General features: G+C 28.5%; 1 long non-coding RNA gene across 2 annotated transcripts; it reads left to right on the forward strand.

Moving 5' to 3' along the window:
• The first annotated feature begins 8,992 nt into the window (after window positions 1-8,992).
• Window positions 8,993-12,421, forward strand: LOC136084645 (uncharacterized). 2 transcript variants are annotated; one of them, XR_010640713.1, is made up of 6 exons: window positions 8,993-9,968; window positions 10,758-10,856; window positions 11,508-11,652; window positions 11,956-12,009; window positions 12,095-12,169; window positions 12,221-12,421. It is a non-coding gene; the product is annotated as an uncharacterized LOC136084645 (long non-coding RNA). The 2 variants fall into 2 exon arrangements; XR_010640712.1 differs by having other exon boundaries at window positions 8,998-9,968; window positions 12,095-12,421.
• The last annotated feature ends 4,755 nt before the right edge of the window (window positions 12,422-17,176 follow it).

The raw sequence follows: 17,176 nt of genomic DNA on the forward strand, positions 1-17,176 counted from the left end.
ATATGTGCGAATCAATTGGAAAAACTGGCATAAGTACGAACTGGCACAAGCGCGAACTGGCATAAGTGCGCCGAAAGAATTTGCAAACATTGACATAAGTGCGAACTTGCCAATTCGCCACTTATGCTAATTTGCACTTATGCCAATGTTTGCAAATTCTTTCGGCGCACTTATGCTAATTCGCGCTTGTGCCAGTTCGCACTTATGCCAGTTTTTGCAATTGGTTCGCACTTATGCCAGTTCGCACTTATGCCAGTTTTTGCAATTGGTTCGCACTTATGCAAATGTTTGCAAATTCTTTCGGCGCACTTATGCCAGTTTGCGCTTGTGCCAGTTCGCACTTATGCCAATGTTTGCAAATTCTTTCGGCGCACTTATGCCAGTTCGCGCTTGTGCTAGTTCGCACTTATGCCAGTTTTTGCAAGTGATTCGCATTTATGCCAGTTCGCGCTTGTGCCAGTTCGCACTTATGCCAGTTCGCACTTATGCCAATCGCACTTATGCAGATACGCAGTTATGAAATTCGCACTTATTCAGTCGCCCCCTAAAACTTTTGTACTTTTGAAAATGTATTTTAAAAGTGACGTCTTTTAAATCCATGCAGCAGTCCTGCTAATAAACATAAGTAACAAACCTATATATTTTTGTATATTATTAGCAAAATAGTTAATTTAAAAAATAAAAATAAAAACATTTTATAATGTTTTTAAAAATTTTGAATTATCGTCACTTTTTTGAGGCTTTGCACCACTGTGCGTCGTTGCAAAAAAGATTTTAAATTGTAAAAATTGATACATTGACTTTACTTTAAACATAATGTAAGGTAGATATGTCTTAGAAATATATAAATTGTTCGCACAACTGCAGAATAAAGAAATATTTAGTAATAAAACTATTTTAATCAAAATAAAATATGGACATAAAGCAATCTCGCACATAAAAACATTTGTGACATACTAGCTGATGCACTTAAGTTTTTTATGTTTTTTATCTGTATAAAACTTTTAATACGACTTTTAGAATGCGTTCATATAACTGAAAGCTACATTTCACCTAAATCGAGCAATTTAATGAAAATATTGAACTAAATAGATTTAATAATTGCTTTAAAAAAAACGAAAAGTTTTTTAACACGGAAAAAAATAAATTAACTAACAAAGAATTACAAAAAAACATCAGCTATCTATAAACAAACCAAACAAAAAAAAAAAAAAAAAAAAAGCGAAACCTATTTAATATAATTTCAAATATTTTACTAATTAAAACATTTTCAGGAACTTTTGCTATATAAATTAAAAATAGCAAAGTATTTACCAAATATTTAACAATAAGATTTACCATATGTTTCTAACGGAATTTATAACATGTGGAATATATTCTGAAATCATGGTTAAGGCAGCATTGGACAATTTTCATGGATCACACTTGGACGAACTGCGCGTTTCTTAACAATTTAACTTATTCTTAACTTATTGGAAAATTAAATTATTGAAAATTAAAAAAAATTTAAGAATGGTTTGTGTGTGTGGGGGGTGGGGGGGGGGGATTAGGGGGAAAGTAGGGGGGTATGGGTAGGGAGGGTTTTACACCCCCCTGGCAATTGTAAAATCAAAGTTAAAGACTTAAAGTCGGTATTTTTTTGAATAAAAGTTATAGTCGGTAAATTTCATGGATAATTTTTCAACATGATTTTTATAGAATTTAAAAACAACAAGTTTTTTGAGTATTTTTAAAATCTGCTTATATACGATAGTCGCGATATAATTACCTTTTACAGTGGCGATATCTATTTTTTCGGAATATTTTACTGCCGACTAAACTTGGACTTGGTTGAACACGGTCGGTTATAATTTGCTGAACTAAAACAATGTTTCCCTCTTCCTAGCGTCAAAGTTTAATTATATACACGATTATAAATCAAAGGAGCTAGTGAAAGGAGCTACTTATCTTAAATTACTTTTTTCATTAATTGCTTACTTACGTTTAATAGTGTTATTATTTGTGTTTATATCACTGGTGTTTACTTAATAAAAGTTTTAAAATAATGTCAAAAACATCAAAAAGCAAAAGAATATAGCTGGAATGCATTGATTGTGGCAGTGTTTTTAATAGCGACTACAAATTAAAAAATCAACGTGTAGTTCATAATGGAAAACAAATAAAAACCAAACATTTTGGAGCCCCTAGAAATCCGTTTGATGTTGCCAAAAAGTTGAGAGCTCCAACACCCAGCTTTGTAATTATCTGTTTTTTTTCTTTCTTAATTTGCATTATATTGCATAAATAAAAAAAAAAGATATTATATGTGTAAAAATTTTGTCTTCATCAAGTCTTTGTGTTTTCAGATCAAGTCTTGGTGTTACATCTAAATTGCTCACTCTAAGACCATTTATTAAAAAAGGTCATAGAGTGAGTAACTTAATATTAATATATTACATTAATAAAATACTATATACTACATTAATATTTTAATATTTACATGTATAACATTATTTCAGTATTTTCCTGTTTTTTATTTTATTGATATCAATGCTCTATTACCGATATCAATAATTATAGAAACAAAGACAATCTTTTGGTCCCTAAGCTTTATAATTTATTTAATAATTTTTAATTAGGACCAGTAGTTTATATATATTATCGTCAAATCACCACCATAATTAGCAGTTATATTATGTATAACCATTGAATAACAGAGATCTATGTTATCTCGAGATAACTATATACTTAGGTTATATATTATTTTGCAGGAGTCACTTGCAGAAACCAATCTTTTATCGAACTCTGAAATGGAAGAAACATGTTCAAATATAAATGATGTAGCTCAGAACTATACAAGTAAATTTTTATGAGTCTATATGATAAAAGGTTGATTTTTAATGAGTTTTGATTGTTTTGATGTTGATTTTCTAGATTTTTTAACTTTATCATTCATCTTTAGTTATGCAGAATTTAAAACCAAATAATCCAATTGATTTTAAACTTTTGCGGAAAAAAGTCATTAATCAACAAATTGCATTTAACAAATTAGATCGGGAGATTTTGTATAAGAGAAGACATTCAAGCATTCAACTTTAATGCCATTAAACCTTGTAGCAAAATGCCGGGTCAGGTGTGGCGTATACTAATATACAAAAGTTTATTATTGAATGTACAATATTGAATATACAAAATTGAATATACAAAAGTTTCTTATTGAATTCATTTACAGAAAGTCATCTATAAATAAAGAACCACGTAAATCACTAAACTGTAGCCTGATTTTTCGCTTCGAATAAAGCTAAGGTTAAAGATAATAAGCTCCAAGTAGTTTGTGATTTCAACTACCCTAACATAGTGTGGGCAGTAGCTAATGGCAGCAGATAAAATAAGTAACTAAAGCAACAGTCTCATTCTTGAGGTCTGTCATTACTGCTGCCTTAGCGAAGCATGTCACTAAGCCTACATTTCGCTAAATTATTCCTGATCTAGTACTGACTTTACCTCGAAAGTTGCAAAAATGAACATTGGTCAATTTTTTGGCAGCTTAATCGCAAAAACATTTTCATTTCATTGTACGTCCAAATCAAAGTTTTTTTATAGTAAAGGTAACTAAAACTAAAAGGTAATAAAACTAAAAAGACGAAAAATTATCCCATTCTAACAAAAAAACACATTGACCTTTGTTTAAAAAATGAAACTACCAAATTCTTACCTATTTTAATCACATTAAATTTTAAACCAACAGCAAAATATATAAAGTTGATAGCACGCATTAAACATCTAACAAAAAAAATTAATCATTGGTCCCAAATGTTAGCCAGCTCCGCAAACCCTTTTCTGTTAACTCAATCTTCAATGCAACATGAAAACAGCTGTGATGGCGTAAAACTTTTATTTTTAGCTCATCTTTATAGTCCTTTCAATCTCCTTCTTCCCAAAGCTTCAAAAATTTTATAATATTATACATATTATTATTATTTTTATTACTAGCTTTTATATTACCAAAAACCGGAGTGTTTTTATAATACAAAAATTGTGGCTCAAAGTCTGTTTCAAAAGTAAGGATCCAGAAATATCCATAAGGTTCTAAAGAGTTTTCTAAAACACCATAATTTGTTCGATTGCATTGCATAGAATTTGAAAAGGTTCCATTCTATTCAAGGAAGGTATTCAAAACTTGAGGTATGATCAAGAAAGCCAAGATAAAGAAGAAATAAATTCTGAAACAGAAATTATTTCACACAACTTTCTTCCCATTTTCACATTTTATTGAAAAAAGAAATGATAAAAAATTTCTTTAACTTTTCATTAATCATTTTTGATGACCCTGAAATTGTTGTAGCAGCTGATTCCGCAATAATTTTCAGCAATCAGACAGTTCTTTTTCTTAGGTTTTTTTTGGCAAAAGCAGGAGTCTTAAATGATAATATACCTTTTGGTAGATTATCTGTAGAATATACCCGCAAAAAATCAAGAAAAAAAGAAATGTTGAAAAAAAAATGTTGAAAAACGATTGTCAGTACTTGCAGGTATACAACAGCAACCAACACTGGGTGCATTTAAGACACTGCTATTGCTATAGAAAAGCATCTTAATTAAAAAAATACTCTACCTTGTTTGAGTACATCGTTTGAGTCCATGCATTATAAAAAGGTATGGGAGTTATTTGGAATAGATTTCGATCAATGAAAAATTGAAACGTGAACAATGAAAAAATGGTCGCCTGTTTTTTTGTTGTTCAAGAGCATGAAAACTAAAGAAGAATAAAGTTGAAAAAATAGCTGAAAAAAACTTTTACTGGACATAATGTTCAAGACCAACAGTTGACAATAAAGAACAATGGTTTGTTCAATTTTATCCTGGGTCAACTTCATTTTTAAGATACTTTAGCTTGTATGACAAGGCAAAGCAACCTAAAAGTGACTCCAATGAGCTTGGCAAAATGATGTTAATTTTAATAAGAAAAAAGTCATAAGATGGGTTTGTTTTTTAGAAACAAGTTTTATTTGTTATAATTTAGTAATAAATTATAACAAATAAAAGTAACCCAATTATAATTTTAGTTTTAAATGATTCACACATTACTATATTTTCAAAAAAAACTAAAGGTAATGTCTAAAAAAATATGCAACTCGAAATTATTGACCATAATGTAAGCACAGGTTAAACTTTCCCAGAAAAACAACAAAGTTTCACCTTAGTTCCACATCTTTTCTCCTCCTAAAGTTATTTAAATGATAGCTTTAGTAAAACCTACCATACCTAAAATTGTGTTTTGACATAAATTCTTAGAGATAATTTAGCATTAACCACAAATAACTAAAGTTTGAAGTGTATACAACTTTAGTGAGAAATCCCTTTTTAACCGCGATCGTTTCTGTTTACAAACGTTTGAACAGAATATGATACACACGCGCGTGTTAAAAGTCTATTACTAAACTACCTTGATTTAAATCAAGTTTTTTTTTTCAAAAAAAATTAAAGATTATTTTTTGTGTTACAAAGAAGCATAAAATAGTTAATGATTTTAAACCTCTCCTTTTATTGCATAGTAAAGTTAATTCATACATTATCTTTCAAATGAGTTATTGCAACATTATTTCAAACGTAGGATGTCAAATAAATTGATTTCAAATGATGATATATTTAAAGTACTTTTTTTAGTTAAAATTTCACTTATATAGTTAAATACTTTTGCGGTCCATGGTGGTTCAATAATTCGAGTCTTAAAATATTTTGTTCAATATGTAGATTAATAATATAAGTTTGATTTATAATCCGCGGATGTCCGCCTGTTATCTAATAATGATTTTTACACGGTGCATGCAGGGGGGCTAACATTTAATTTTTTTTTGTTCCCAGGATCCGATTATGTTGTTTTTTTGCAAAACATCATATTTTTGACATCAAAATGAACATATAAATACTTTTAGTTTGCTCCATGTCTAAAAGTTGCCAAGAGTTGATTTTTAATGATGTATTATTTCGTCATTTTAGTGACGTATTTTTTCCTTTTGTTTACGTACATAGTTTATAACGTAGCAATGACCAAATTATTACTGAAACAGTGAGAAAATTGCGTGTTTTTACGTTAAAATAACTAACTATTAAATTTAAAACAAATAAATTAAAAAAACTGAGAAAAAATTTTTTCGACAAATTTGATGCATTGTTTATAGCATCGGTCCCAGGTTAAACTATCTTTCTAATAGTGAAAGAATTCTGTAAATTTGACGCACCGCTCATGAGATGTCTTAGATTTACTAAAAATTGCTCAACTTAACTCGCCCTATTCTTTATTGGATATAATATAAAGATGCAGTGGCGTAGCGAGGATTTTTGCGCACAGGGTAAAAATAAATAAAATATTTTTTACAAAAGTTAAAAATAATGTTTTTATGTAAAACAGCTTTTTTTTTTGATTTACTTGTTTCTTTGGCGCCCATTTAAGCCTTCATGCCCAACCCAGTAAGCACAGATCGTTTTTAAAACGTTTAAAAAACGGTATTATTCGTTTTAATAAGTTTTTTGAAAACATTCAGTTATCATTCTGTTTCGCTTTGCATACAAATTATTTAATGCGTCAGAGAAAAAGCGCTCACTTGGTGCACTTGTAGCAGGTGTACACAAAATCATTGTTGAATTACAATACTATATTGAAAACACATGTTGATTTTGATGCCAAAAGTGTAAAACATTTTGATCATGTACCGACAATTTTATATAAACACTAATTTCTTTTTTTAAATCTAAACTTATTGTTTTGTCACTATCATTTCCTGAATCTTCATCGTCAAATGATAACTTAAGTTTTTTGATTTGATTGTCACTTTTTTAACTGGAATTATTTCACAAACTTTTTTTGTCAGGTAAAAATCCGACATAAATTTAAAATTTTTTTTTTTCTCATACTTTTCAAAGAATTGAAAACTTTTAGAGTTTAGATCCAAAAAAGTGGCACACAATAAAAACGAATTGTTCTCTAAATCATATGAGTCTTTGTAAGTTTTTAAAGATTCTAATAAATGCAATTTTAAAATCGTAATTAAAGGAGATGTTTCACTTTTTTTCTTATTTAGTCGCTTCTCAAGGTACTTTATACTTGAATAATTAAAGAACATGTTGCATAAGTATCACCTGAAAGTAAAACAATTACTTGATTAAAGCTTACTAATGCATTTACCGTTTCTTTTAAGTTAACTATTTCATCTTCATCAAGCAAATTTTTTCTCATATCTTTGTATTATTGTTTAGAGTTAAAGATATCTTTTACGTAGGAGTGAAGTTTAAGCATTCTTTCTGCCATGAGAAACATGAAGTGCCAACGAGTTTTCACATCTTGAATCAAATGAAGTGTATGATTTCTTTCAACACCATGTCGAATTTGACTTTCTTCTAATAAATCATTAAGTTGAGATGAATGATTGAAAGATGTAACAATTTTTCTGCACTTAGTTAATGTTTTTGCAATAAAAAAGAATTTAGATGAACTATCGTTTTTACCTTCTTCAACTAAATCTATGACATTTTTTACTACTAATTGCAAAACATACCCCATGCATCTTATTGGTTGAATGTTTAAACTAACTCTTAAAAAATTTAAACAGTTGCGTACGTTACTGGCGTTGTCGGATACTACACTTATTATTTTATCATCTACCTTGAACTTTTCTAAAATTTTCAGTAAAGCGTCTTTTAAATTATCTGCTTCATGTCGCCCATTAAAGTATGTAAATCCCAAACAAACTCTGATGAAAGTGGTTTTGTCAGAAATGAAATGTACAGTTGCAGATATGTAGCTATAGTTTTGACTGGACGTCCACCCATCAGTAGTAATAGATAAAACTTTAATTGAACATAACTTAGACTTCAAAAGATCAACTTTTTCTCAATATAAATCTGTTAAAAGAGATCTAAACTTTTTTCGGCAAGGCACTTTGTATTTTGGATTTAAACAAAAAATAAATTCTTTAAAGGCATTACTTTCTACCATCATAAATGGAAGACAACAGGCAATAATAAATATTAAAAGACTTCTATCAATCTTATCGCTACTTTCTTTTGACAAACCACTCATGTTTCGTTTCTTTTTCGGCGTTATAATTTCGTGATCATGTTCAAGATGGTAATCTAGTAAACTTTTTGATGTTTTTTTTTGGGTATGTTCATTGCATACCCTTTTTAAAGTTTCTTTCTCAATTGAGTAATATTCGTATGTCGTTTTAGTAGTTCCCTCAATGGACTGTGTACCAATTTTAATTGCTTTTTGATTGGATGAAAAACTTAAACTGATTTCGCCACCGTTTTGATTTGGAGAAAACGTATTATTGCTTGACATAGTTTAATAATTTAATTTCTTAAAATAAATTTATAGATATTGTTTAGAACAGCTGTTTATCTAGTATAAAGCAGGAAACCATTACTTTGAGGTTTCAATAAATATATTTCATAAAATTTATTGCTGTGAGAAACTTAAGTTTTCACAATCAAATCAATTTAAAGACTTTAAATTTCAGAAATACCAAAAACCATATATAATTTGTGAAAAATAGGTTAATAAAATGTTTTGTCTGTTCATGTATTGCCCAAAATGTTATTTTACTGAATTAAATAACAATCGGTTTTTTAGTAGAATAACTTGGTTAAAACAGCTTATATTTTAATAAAAAATAATTTTACATAGAATCAATGACGGAATAAAGCATTTCAGGCCTTACCCAGGAGGCACGCAACGTTTTATTCACGTTTCAATCACGTGTATTTTAGGTGACTTCGTCCAGGTATTTATTTTACGTGGTATTTATTATACTATTTTACGTGAAAGTTACGTGAAAGTTACGTGCCAAAATATCGCGTCTAACGGAACTTTTTTTATTCTTTATAAAAACCTGTGATAAGAAATATAAAATTATATTTTTTATTATATTATTTATTTTTTTATAGTATAGTTTTTGTATTCGTTATATTAGTTATAATTATTTTACTTTTATGATGATATAATTAATTTTTATTGTAGTTTAATCATAAGTAAAAAAAAAAAATCTATATAATCTATATAATATTATATAAATTGTCTATATAATATCTTATAACGCAATGCATTTAAAACAAAACTAAATAGTCCAATATATTTTAAGTTGTAATATCTAATATCCAAATTACATCAAATTAAGTTAAATAAATTAGTACCAAGCGTCCCTATTTGCCACACAAATAAGATAAAACTCAAATACAAGGTATGCTTTTTTTCTACTTTATAATATAAGTTATGTTATAACGAATTTAATATCAAATTAAGTAAGCTACATGGACAAATTAAAAGTTCTAGCAGAACTTATTCTTGATTCTTGAGCAATAATAATGTCTGGAGAACTTCTGCATACATTATTGCTCAAGAGTCGATTAAATAAAAACCAAAAATAGATTTTCTTCTATTATTTGGTTTTTATCAACAAGGTTAAAAAAATTATCCAAGATAATATCAATAAACAAATGTGTTATGCTATTTATTATTGATATATGTATATATTATTATTATTATATACTTTATCTTTTTGTAATATATGACATCTTGATCTTGTGCTTTACTTGTTAAAAAAGATTAATACTTATTTATTTCATTTTTTTATATTATTTAAATATTATATGATTAATTTATATATTTGAATTGTATTTATGAAATTATTATTGTATATATTATATAACTTTTATTGCTATTGTTATTATGTACAATATAAAATAGGTTATTTACGCGGATTTGTTCAATTTTTCCCCACAAAAAGATGATTATGATGCTATTGTATTTGAAACTGCATTATACTTATCTTTCAATGTTGACAACCTTCCAATATGTAAAGCAAGTTTCTCTCAAATATAGCATTGCTTTTTTTAAAAATTGTTTCATGATTTAGATCAAAGAAATAGCAACACCAGAAAATCTTGTTGCCAAAACAGTTAGCGACTCACCATGTAAACTTGTGTTAAAAGTATGTGATTTAAGATAATTATTTAATAATCATATTATTATTAAATTTTAATTTGTTTCATTTTAGCTAAATTTAGTGTCGCTAGCTATTATTGTAGAAAATATCGACTTATTCATTAGATAAAGTTTGATACATGTTCTTACCTGGTTTCCTTCTTCACGTTTCAATCATGTATATTTTAGGTGACCTCGTCCAGGTTACAATTTTACTTGATTAAAACGTGAAAGTTATGTTGCCAAAATATTGTGTATTTTGGATCTTTTTTTATTCTCAATAAAAACCTATGATTAGAAACTTGAAAAGATATTCTTTATTTTATTTACTATTTTTTTATAATTGAGTTTTAGGGATTATTTTTTTTGGGATATTCCCGGAATACCAGATATTTTTCTGAAATTTATCTTTTTCCAAATATCCGAAAAGTTTTCTATACATGCAAGTTAAACTATATATTATTGTCATCAACTTGGCTGAATGCAAAATTAAGGGAAAAATTAGGGGGAAAATATTCTGAATTTTTTCAGGATATTTTCCGCAAACAATTTTCAAAATTTTTCAAATATAATGATTATATGAAATATGTAGTTTAGATATTCATTATTGTAATTACTTTTTATTATACTTTTATAATAATATAATTATTTTGCATTGCAGTTTTATAATAATAAAAAAAGGGTATAAAATATCTTATAACATCGCAATGCATTTTTGACAAAAATAAAATGTCACATATATAATATTTTATCTAAACATATTATATTATTTTATATCTAAGTTTTATCAATTTAGGTTTAATAAATATATTACAAAGCTTGGTTCAAAATTGTGTAATGTTATGGCAGATAATTCTCATATTGCAACATGCAAAAGATCAAACCCTAATACAAGGTATACTTTTTTTTTCTACCCTATTATATAATATTTTAGACTGTCAAATTTGTTGATGTAATCAATTTAATAATAAATAAGTTATTATGCCTTATTTATTATTAAATTTATTAAACTACATGACAAATAATAAGTTCTGTATAAAATATTATTGACTAGGAAGATCCAATGGTATTATTATGTTATTGCCTAGGAATATAATTCTGTAGTAAAACACAATAACCTTTTAACTTTTAAATTTTGAGAAAATTCACTTTTCCCTCTCTTCGTCTTTTTTTGTGATTGCACCCTGTAGCAAGAATTCAATTTAGTTCATATCTTGTTGGAGAATGCAACTTGATTCTGAGTTGAATTTTAAGCACTTGGTATTTATTGGTGACCTAATTAGACAATACTTATTATACATACTTTTAGTTTTATACTTAATATATTATATATAATTAGGGGTAGATGAGGCTCCTTAGCCGTGGTGAATGTTTCCACAGCAAAAGGAGCCTCAAGATGAAAATCTTACCATGGGTAGGAAAATCATGATATAAAAATCCCCACTATAATGTTGTGTGGTTATGTGGTAACTATTACATTTTAAAAAATTGTTACAATTTTTCTGTGTGCATTCTACAATTACATTTAATGTTCAAAACTTTGTAGATTACTCATTTAAAGCAACTTCGTGGGCAGTCACCTTTGCATCTAGTGAGTTAATGTATGAACAAGTTAATGCAGAAACAAGTGCAAATATAAGAAGATAGAAAACAAAGAAAACAAATTATTTAATCAGATGTTATCACATAAGGTGAGTACAGGTCTTTTTCTAATCATGCGCATCAGTTATTAACTTTATATATAGATATATATTTATCTATAGACAGATATTAGATATAGATATATATAGATAAACAATATTTTTTTAGACTTGTATTTATTATTTTGTACTTCTTTTTTTTATTTATCGGTCGACTTTTTTGTTATGTCTTTTTTTTATTAAATCCGTATTTATTTTTTAGCAAAAAGAGTAAAAAATTAGAAGGCAAATGACTTTTTTTATTTTTCTACATTGTACGTAGTATTGTTTTCTTAAAATTATTTAATGATTTAGATAAAAGAAAACAACTAGAAAATCTTGTTGCCAAAATGGTTGGCAACTTACCAAGTAAGATTTGTTTTAAAAGTTTGCGATTTAAGATAATTATTAAATAATCATATTATTATTTAAGATTTTATTTGTTTCTTTTCAGCTAAATCTGATTCATTAGATAAAGTTTGATGCGTACTCTTATAGGAGAAAATATCGACTGATTCGTTAGATTATGGTTGAAGCGTGCTTTTATGGGAGAATATATCGACTGGTTCGTTAGATTAAGTTTGAAGTGCGCTCTTTGTGGATCGAAGCGTGCTCTTCGTAAGTTGCAGATCTATGACTTTGTACTTATTACTTATTAGATATAAGGAAGATATTTTAACAAAAGTGCAGCTTTTATTACAAATTCAAAATGTTTATGTCAAGAACTAATATACTGACTAATAAAACCATGTAATTTAATACGTATTAAATATTTCCTCGACGATGAGTTTTTTTTCTTTGCACGAATCCAAACACTTCGTTTTTATAAAGCATAGTTATTGCTTAAATATTACGTGCCAAAATTAACGTAAAAAGCACGTCTTTTAGACAGTTCATGGGAAACAAAAAGTCATCTAAATATCACGTGCCAAAATAACGTGAAATTCACGTTTTTGTCACGTCGCTGTGCCTACTGGGTAGGCAGAGGCACTTCGAGGACCTCGAAGTGTCTCTAACTACCCAGTTTTTGATGATAACTAAAAAGTTAGTCGACTAGTTTTAGTTAGGCTAAAAAGTTAGTCGGCTAGTTTTAGTTACGGTTTTTTTAGTTTAGTTAGTTACGATTTTTAGTTTTGGTCACAACACTAGTTATAATGGTTTACAAACGATTAGTAACAAACAATATACATAAAAGCAAATCTGCTTTTACGTTTATGCTTTTGTTGATGTTTATTGATCAGCCCGAATTCTTGTTTCTATTGCATTATTTTTAATAAAACGTAATTCTTGCTTATATGTTATGCCTTTTTATACAAAATGATTTTTTGTGGATTGATAACTTTTATGATTTTCTCTTGTTTGCACTTTTTTATTTTTTAAATTATTTCACTGAATATTGTTAGCAAAAAAAATTTTTATTGCTAAAATTGCATGTATTTATACTGTTTTATTTATCATTTATTATGTATGTACATTTTAAACACGTTTTAGAGCACTAACGTATCAGGGCTCGGTGATAAGACAACTTGTATATCTTTTTTTGTAGTTTTTAAAACACAGCAAAATTAAGTAGATAATAAAAATAATAATAATAATAATAACAAATCTACTCTTAGGAGCGAAATCCTAAGCTGATTAATATAGTTTATTTTGAATACTTGTTGCATTTTGTAATTCATTAACTTGTCACTCATATGAAGGAGAGAAAAATTTAAATTTCTTTCTTACTTTTTTAACTGATTATTTTAAAAAACGCTTTCAATAATGCTCTTTTTTAAATGTTATTTTAGATATCGGTTTTATTTCAAACTTTTTATTTGTACTTGGGACAATCCATGTGCATAATTTGCCTGAACATGTTGACTTTATAACACCATAGGAGAATGCGGCTTCTATTCTGAAAAGCATCGCTAACTAACTAGCCAATAATCCTGCACTACATGAACAATATGCACTTGCAATCTCTCCTCCTAGTATTTCTTTCTTTATTGCTGCCCAAGCGTTATATAAACTAGAAGATGTCCTTTGTGAAGGTGTTACTTTGCACTTAACCAAACAATATGGGGGTCAATGGAGCATTTCATTTTGATTTTCAGATATTCATTCGGTTTATTTTAAAGTCAGAAGGTCAGGAATCGTTTCATTATCAATGAATAACTTTTTCCTATACTTGTTTCAACTAACCCTAAGTTGCACTTCAGCTTCAATATTTACAGAAACTACTTTTTTCCAAGCTGCCGTTGCCCTATAGAAAGAATAAACAAAACACTTATAGATTATATATATATTAATATATATATATATATATATATATATATATATATATATATATATATATATATATATATATATATATATATATATATATATATTTATATATATATCTATATATATATATATATATATATATATATATATATATATATATATATATATATATATATATATATATATATATATATATATATATATATATATATATATATATATATATATATATATATATATTTACACAAATGTATACATTAGGTTTTATTTCCATTATTCTAGTATCAAGATAATATGAAAATAAAGTTGATAAATAAATTTTAAAAAACTTATACTTACCTATACACTAATGCTTCATAATCACCTTCATAAGGCTTTTTTCTCAAGCTTAAAAATATGCTCAGAGCTTCAACAGAAACTGTTTTAAAATCCTGTAAAGTCATTTGGTTTGATAAAACTGTATCTTCGTTATCCATTTCTGACATTTACAACAAAACTGCATTAAACTTTATTTGTTTTAATTTGCTTACCTCCGCTAGGTTTGCGCATGTCATTTAAAATGCGCGCGCAGCGCTAAAACTCTAATCAGACAATCATATATTATCAGCTTAAACCTATTGGAAACCTTATGGAAAAACTTTACTCAATTTAGAGTTGACTTAGAAAGATTATTTGCGAACAAATTTTTTATTTGATTGTACAATGTACAAGCAAAAAAAAAATTGCAAGCAATAATACTTCTTTAAATTTGTCCGACAAAAGCTCCCATTGATATATTGCATATAGTTTTTTGCATTGCGATTATCATTTTTGAATTTTGACTTTGGAAAGCATCCCAAAATATGTTTTTTTACATATTTCTTCTAGAAATAACAAACGAAAAGAAAAAAAATTAATTTTGTGCTTCTAGTCTATTATTATTTATTTATCAAGTACAAAAAGTGCATTGTTTCAACATTCAAGATACATGAATATCCGTATTTTGTCGTAAAAAAAGCATTTAATTTTTTTATTTATTTAAAAACCTAACACTATATATTACTTATTTGAAAACCTTAAATTCCTTTGCTTTAGAGCTCTTAGTTGAGTAAAGGCGAGAGATATCTCGAAAAAAGTACTCAGCTTGGGCAGATGTTAACTGCATCCAACTACTGTCTTGTGGAAGGCCTCCTAGGCAAGGACTTTAGGGGTGAGCAGAATAATTCTGTTTACCAGCTCAAACCTCTTCTTCATCTATTAAGCTGGCGTAGATGTAAACCTGTGTTACATTACCTCCTGCCTAGGATGATGAGTGCTGGATCTTCGTGATGTTTCTCATAGGTTTTTGCTTTTGCCTATGTGTTATTTTATATTGCTAGTGACTATGAAACTCTTCCTGTTATCTCCAAATGAGGTACAGCTCTAAAACTCAGTTTAATGGTTCTGAGCCGGCTGGTAGTCAGGTTTCCAAAACTCTGTGATAGCTCTCAGAGAGGCTGATTCCATCAATAGCTGCAAGATATCAGAATATTAAAAGTGCAATGCTGCTTAAGGATGGTTTCATGTTATTGCTTTCGGTGCAAATTGTCGAGGCCACATAAGGAGCCCCATATTATGACTTAGGATTAATTAACAGGACTGAGAAAAGGACACTCTTTTAAATACAATTTCTGATCAAATTGACCATGCTATATCTCTTTACCCCTTTGCCTATATTGTTGTTATGAGTGAATTTAATGCTCATCTCACTGAATGGCTTGACTCTAACGCCACTGACCCTGCTGGCACTAAAGCCTATAAATTTTGAATTTCCTAATCTCTTAATTAGATAGTTAACTTTGTAACTCTTTTTGCTGACAACTCTAATCATTAAACTTCACCCCTTGATTTATGTCTGGTCTCTGACCCAAGCTTGTGTTCAATTTCTCCTTTTTTTTACCTTAGGTAGTTCTGACTATCAATAATCTCTTTAAACCTTTCATCTCGTACTTCATTTTCACTCAATCATTGCACAAGTTACTACTACCCTAAAATTGATTGGGACTTTTTTCGTGATTATCTTCTTGGGCTGATGTACTTTTCCTCAAGTATGGATGCTTTTAATCTTTCTCGTCGGTTCCAAGTCAAGCCTAATTCTACTCCATGGTTTTCACCCTCTTGTGCAGCTGCTATATCTAATTGTAATCATTTTTTTCATCTTTTTCAAAAGAACAACTCTCTTGAGAACTAACAGCCATTTATTATTGCAAGAAATTGATTTAAAAGCGTGCTTTCAGATGCTAAGCTCAATTATTTTCAGCTCACTAAATCTCGTATCTTTTCTCAGAAAAGAAGCTCTGAAGACTTTTGGAAAAATTTCAACAGCGTTATTAACCAAGCAAATTCTAACCTTCTATTGCTCATTCATGGGGCTGATCTTATTACCTTTCCTATGGATAAGGCTGAACTATTTGCAAAGAACTTCTTTTCCAATTCAACTCTCGAATCTAATTGCCATTCTCTTCCTTCCATTCCAACTAAAAAGGTTAACTTATTGTTAGACATTCAAATCACTCCAGCTTCCGCTGCTAAAGCCATATCTTGACTAAATTCTTCTACGGCTTGTGTCCAGACAATATTGCTGTCACAGTCTTACTAAATTGTTTTCCAGAACTGTCCTCAATTTTCTCTAAACTATTTAATCAATGTTTGACCGAGTCTTATTTTTCTGCCTTCTGGAAAATAGCATCTGTTGTTCCAATTTTCAAAAACTCTGGTGAATATTCTGATTCCTCCAATTATTATCCGATCAGTCTTTTTTCTGTTATTAGCAAGGTCTTTGAGTCTTTCATAAAAAATTTCTCGTCAAATAACTTGCTGTCAGACAACCAATACGGTTTTCGATCCCCTCGCTCTATGGCTGACTAGCTAATTACTGTGACTAAAAGATTTTATCTTGCATAAGATGGAGTTGGAGAAGCTATGGCTATTGCTCTTGACATATCTAAGGCTTTTGAAAAAGTTTAGCATATTGATATTCTCCATAAGTTTGTTTCATATGATATATCCGGGAAAGTTTTTGAGATTATTAAATCGTTTCTTTCTAACCGATTTATTAAAGTCATCCTCGAAAGCAACACTCTTCTTTATTTCTAGTAAATTGTGGGGTACCTTGAAGTTCTATCGTTGGTCGTATTTTGCTTTTTATCTATATTAATGATCTTCCCGACAACCTTATATCTAAAGTAGCTCTTTTTGCTAATGACTTAACTTTATATCCTGTCTGACAAATAACTCTTTTCGATCGCTT

This window comes from Hydra vulgaris, chromosome 09 (genome assembly GCF_038396675.1).
Source record: "Hydra vulgaris chromosome 09, alternate assembly HydraT2T_AEP".
NCBI lineage: Eukaryota > Metazoa > Cnidaria > Hydrozoa > Anthoathecata > Hydridae > Hydra > Hydra vulgaris.